The 6,128-nt window shown below is 32.0% G+C and overlaps 1 long non-coding RNA gene across 2 annotated transcripts; it reads right to left on the reverse strand.

Moving 5' to 3' along the window:
• Positions 1-235: 235 nt before the first annotated feature.
• Positions 236-4,346, reverse strand: LOC115959238. Of its 2 annotated transcripts, XR_004084808.1 has the most exons (5): positions 4,161-4,346; positions 2,625-2,752; positions 1,075-1,745; positions 879-966; positions 236-496 (listed from the first exon to the last, which is right to left on the reverse strand). It is a non-coding gene; the product is annotated as an uncharacterized LOC115959238 (long non-coding RNA). The 2 variants fall into 2 exon arrangements; XR_004084807.1 differs by lacking the exon at positions 2,625-2,752 and having other exon boundaries at positions 4,161-4,330.
• Between the last annotated feature and the right edge of the window lie 1,782 nt (positions 4,347-6,128).

Raw genomic sequence — 6,128 nt, forward strand, 5'->3', positions numbered from 1 at the left:
AAGTTTTAGGGGTTGATCTATGTATTATAATTTATGCAATGGGTCAAAAACAATTGTTTTTAAACCGATCCAAAATTATTGTTTTTAAACAAAAATCTTGATTGATCACTGTATATATAGTTATTAAACCCAAACTGAATATATATATATATATATATATTTTTTTTTTTTTATGTGATTTCTAAATATATTTCTTATTAATCATATTATCATATATATGAAATCCATATCACAATAGCATAAAGTAGCATATATTACAAAAATGAAATCCATAAAGTCGCATTACACTTTCCACGTATCAAGATACTTCAGCGTACTAAGTTAATAATAACTAACAACAATTTCTAAATTGTTTGTTTAAAAAGTTCGACATTTGATTCACCACACTAAATATCTACAATAACAGGGGAATAAAAAAAGACTTGTTCCTACATTCATCAAAAAAGGACTTGTTCTTTGACTGATCCATCTTCATTCCTCTAGATTGTCTTATTACCTGCAACAACAACAACAAAATCTAAAATTACTATTTTTGTAGAAATTAATTAAACATGCCAAAATACATATCCAATCTCACCCGAGAATAGTAGCATCATTATCTCTACTTTCATATATGACTGTACAGATCACAAGTATTGCAAAACCAATGTCACCAATACTATTCAACATCATACAAACAAAATATAAACTACAAACAACATATCACATGCATAACACTCCCAATGTCACCAACACATTTCAATATCTAAACAAATCAATTTGAATACCTCGGCTATTGTTGTCATTACACAAGCATATATAATACACCAATACTTCTTCATATATATTAAAATTAAGTACATTTCAAAGTATTGATGAACATAAAGAAAAAATCTTACCCTGCTGCTCATTTTCATGACTAGCAACTGATGATCCTTGTGTGTGTGGATGTTGTTTATCCTGAGCATCACTACCCACGTCTATGCCCTAAATGATGAAGTAAAAAAGTTAGTGTACTAAACATATTCAATAATAAATTAAGAATAACTAAAAATATAGATTAAATTAATTTATAAACTATTAAATATTAATAACCTGGAAACCAGTACGAGATTGTTGTTGCATTCCTTGAATGAAGCTAGCCATTTGTTCCATCATATTAGACAATCCAGCCTTCGGCTCACATATCGCTTCTTCCTTTCTTTGTCTGTATTCTTCAGAACTTATTTGTATCCCTCGCAATGAACTATTACTCCTGCCACTTTTGTTAGAAGAGGTTGATCCATGTAAGATCTTTGCAGCCTTCTTTTTTTTTTGTTGGACAAAGCATTAGTATCACTCTGAACATCATCCCTATTTGTTGCCCAATTTGAAAAGCCACACGCTGAACAAGCTTCATCATTGGAATTCCCCTTCTCCAATAACATACAACCACTGGGACAAGCATGACTCTTCTCATTACTCAAACCTAAATCCTTAACGATCTTTTCAAACTCATAAGAGTCTTTTGGCACCTTAGCATCAGAAGGAAGCATATCTTGCAGAAGTTGAAGCAACATGGTAAATGACTCGTCGCACCAACCATTAAGACACTTCAAGTGGTACAACTGCCTAATGAATGATAATATGCTAAAATTCTTGCAGCCTTTATATACAGGCTGCTCAGCATCTTTCATCAAGTTGTCAACCGATTTTGTACCTTCATTGGGACCTTGTATAGATTGTTGTACACTTGGACCTTCTTCTCGTGGTTTTGATGCCATATCCTGCACGGGAAACACAACATGCAACATGGCATGAATATCACTGCATTCATTAGAGATTTTTTGAAAATAACTTGAATTAGTTCCACTAGAAGTTGTTGGAGACAGTTGTTCCCCATGAAAAATCCGAGTCCCATAACTCTTCTAAATCCAAATGATATTATGTGATCATGTACAACATCTAGAGTCAACATAGCTGAGTTCACACAATTTAAAGATGGACATAAAATCATCCCATCCTTGGTCACTTTTTGCGATGCAAATTTCATGAAAGTGCACATAAAGGGTTAGTCATTATTTCAATTATTTAGTTTCACATTTATGCATTCAAACTTATGTAAGTGACGGTTTTTACAGTTTCAATGTTAATTCCCATCTAAAATAATCTCATTTTATAATTACCATCCAAACAAAACTTTACAGTTCGATTCCCAAAAGGACATGAGCAAACAAATATACACAAAGCAAACAACACTCCTAATAGAGACCTAAACCACTAAATTTAAAAATTGATGTGACAACTGGTGTAATTGCTTGATGTTAATAACATAATAAATTAATGTCAAAATTACTTTTTTATGATTTAACCGATTGGTGACACATTAATTTATATAAGTTATGTAGTAAAATTTGTACTTTGCTAACATCACTAATTTATTAATTTTGAGTAGTAGGCTATATATTTAGTACTAAAAGCTAGTTCAAAATCCCTAATCATGAGTGCTAAGGCAGTAAGGCATACTTATCAAAAAAAATTGATGAGTGCTAAGACATTTATTAAGGTTGAATGGTATATTTGTTGCGAAGTCCATCTATCCACATAACAATCCGCCATTTTGTAACAAATGGAAAACATTTGACTTAACAAAATGGTCTATGTACCTCCAAGTTTGGACTTTGGGCCAAGAGAAATAACAATTGGATCAGTGGACACCAATAATGCTTCTTCAAAAATCTCTATTGCCTTGTGCGCATCTTTAAGATGGCCCCACTTAGTTTGTCTAAGAGGTCTTGCATTGCACATGGAAATTTATAGTAACGCAAAAAGTTATAGGACTCAGTCCATTTAGTTCAATCCTAGCAAAATATATACTGAAGCAATCTAAAAATAATAATAATCAATAAAAGAACCAAAGAATCATTCTTGTTTTTAACTTTTTATAATGTGAGAACTCAAACCAAGAATGTGAACCTTTGGAACTCCATAAATTTCTAGAGACAAAAACTCGCAGTCAGTAATAGAATTAGCAGTTCAATTGCAACAGGTCATATTGCAATCACTAATTTATAGTGACAATCAAGGTTATATTACGAAACAAACAAGATAGTGAGCCTCTAAGATAACAACCATCATGGGAGAACAAGAAACTTCCCTCCTTTACCTGAGTTTTCTTACATTGCCACAAAATTCATGCACTTTAAATGCATACTCATGATTATTTAAGTTTGTCTTAGTGGTGGGAAGTCTTTGTTTATATTCATTATTGTAATGAGCAAATCATAGTTCAAATTTTAGCATCTACAAGGCTAATTATGTCAAAGAAACTCCAAATCAGTTACATAAATCATAACCAATGTCATAAGTGTTAGCACATGCACACGTTTCATATGACTTAGTGTATGTTTGGGAGAAAAAAACGAGGTTTTAAAAAGCTGTACATAAAAGCTAAAAGCTGTTTCTCAAAAAAAAAATAATAATAAAAATAAAAAGAAGCTAAAAGCTAAAAATTAAGCTTATAAGCTTATGCCAAACAGACAAATAATGTGTCTGCCCTATAAGCTTTATTGTGTACATATCTTAGTCAAGACCCTTTATTATGCTCTGAATCAAGGCATATCAACTATCCTTATATTGGGTTATTGTAATACCAAATTCAAAATAGAAAATGTAGCCACTAAGAGCTTTACATTGTGATCGTAGGCCATCAGGCAAAAGCCACAAAACCACGCAAACCCTTCATATGCTCTCTACTCCTCTCTCTCTAAACCTTTTAATTTACTTGCCATCTATTTTAACAACAATCATGCTTAAACATTGATAAAAAAAAAAAAAAAAATTGTCATTCCAAATACCCTTTTCAAAAGACAGCTACTTATGATTGAGACCCATGTCAGTGAAGTAGTAGCATCCTAGTACAGTAATGAGGAATTGGGTTCAAACCTAACTCTAAATCAGGAAAAGCATAGCCATCCATAAAAAATTCTATGAATTTAACAACACAAAAAGAGTAATAAAATGTAAGAAATAAAAAATTATATAGCTTGATAAACAGTATTTAATAATCACTAGGGAACAATAATATATATAAAAATCTAAATCTAAATCTAAGTGCATAGTAGAGACTAGAGACAATGTTACAAAATAGCATCAAAAGATAGAAGCAGCAAAATTCATTAAAGAAAATAGATGATACTCACAAGCAAGAGAGCAAGCTTTCTGTACTGTGAGAGAGAGAGAGAGAGCGTGTGTGATCGTGTATATGGGAATTGGGAATTGGGAGGGAAATGAAAGTATTAGGGTAAAGATGTAGCGGGAAAAAAACAATGTGGAAAACGATGCCGTTTAAGAAAGAAAAAAAGAAAAGTGTTATAGCGGCGGTTCACATAAACCGTCACTGCAAATATTCTAAGTTGTCTCCATTCTACTGTGGCGACTGGAAAAACTGACACTACATACTATTGCAACGATGGAGCTGCTGCTGCTACAAAGTACAAGGTCTGCATAATTTTGTTGTGGCGGTTTCAGGTTTGGTTCCGCAATAACAGTTTATAGTGGTGGTTGACCCCACTAAAAATAATTCCTTTTTTTTGGGGGGGGTAAAAGGGAGATTCACTAAACGAATTAGATGAATAAAATAATAAAAAAAAGACTGGCAAATAATTAAATGCAATGCAAGTCCACAAGCGAATTATCATAAAAATTTTAATTTTAATTTTAATTAGATCTCATCTTAGTAGAACTGTCCACATACGAATTAGCTTTGCAGTAGCAATGCTTAAAATGAATTTGGTGAAATCAGGAGTCTAACTCCCTGCAATCATCCAAAATAAGGGTGACCATTAAAAATAATGTCACTACAAAATTAATTATTTGTACTCAAAAGAAACCTCCTTGCAGATTTTGTTGCAGTGAACGTCACTAAAAGGAGAATTACATGGTATCAATCTCTCCAACACAGCCTCTTTGGACCAATGAGTGGGTAAATAAATAAAATTTATGAAGCATAAGGAGAAGAGATATAATATTTTCTCTCTTATTAACATAGGGCAAGTGAGATTGTATTTTCTCTAAATAAAATAAATTTATGATAACGGGTATCTTTAGGACAATTGTTAATACACCATTTTAAGAAAGTTTTAACACTACTTTCATGAGAAATATTAAAAACTGTTAAAAAATTAATTATTTTTTATTTTTTCATAAGAAAATTTTAAAAAAATTATAAATTAATGCTCTTAGAGCATTAGTTAACTTTTTCCATAAAACAATCATGCTTTATATAGTTGTAAAAAAAAAAAAAAAAAAACCGGGGGAAATTCTAGTTCAAATAGGATTAGACAACGTTTTCTACAATTTCGCTCAAGCAAGCCTCGAACAAAGGTGTAGGCGAAGTATCGGAATTCATTTGGGTGACATTTCTCGATTGTTTGAGCAAGAGCCACTTTTGCTGGAGCAAAAATTTTCAAACACCAATTCTTTGAGGCTTTGAGCAGCCTCAAAGGTTACAAAGCATGAAGTATTCCCAAATCATGATATTTGATCACAACTATTGCCAATGGAATTAACCAACATTAAAATTAGAAAACTCCCAATAGTTAAAATGACGAAAAAAATTTATGCACTGTGTGAATTACATGTAGATTGGTGTGACATATAGATATGTATTATCATAAAGAGAACCGAAAAATATGGATCTTAATTGGTAGCAAGCCAACCAATCACATCCTCTCGTGGGTGTCTTCTTGACCTTGAAGAGGGGAAAACAATAGTAACGAAGCTCTTTTTTTTCCCCCTAGCAGTCAAGTTAAATATATATATATATATATATATATATATATATTGAATAAAATACTATGATCATATAGACACATACCTTTGGTGGATTACGAATCACCAAATTGATGATCTTATTCTTCGCTTGCTTTACTAACTCCTCACGATTAAGTCGCCGAAGAGACTACTAGGGTCTATCCTAATTTTCACGCTCCAAATTCTAGGGAACAATACATGGTATCCCTTTTGAGAGAGCACTCAAAAACTATACTTATGTTCACTCACTGTAACTCTTCATTTGATGTAGGAGTACTTTAAATACCAGTAGAACTCACCTACTATTAGATATATGTTATCTCTAAAAGTTCTCAACTGCTAAGTTTAAATTACTC

Source organism: Quercus lobata, chromosome 9 (genome assembly GCF_001633185.2).
Source record: "Quercus lobata isolate SW786 chromosome 9, ValleyOak3.0 Primary Assembly, whole genome shotgun sequence".
NCBI classification, from domain to species: domain Eukaryota; kingdom Viridiplantae; phylum Streptophyta; class Magnoliopsida; order Fagales; family Fagaceae; genus Quercus; species Quercus lobata.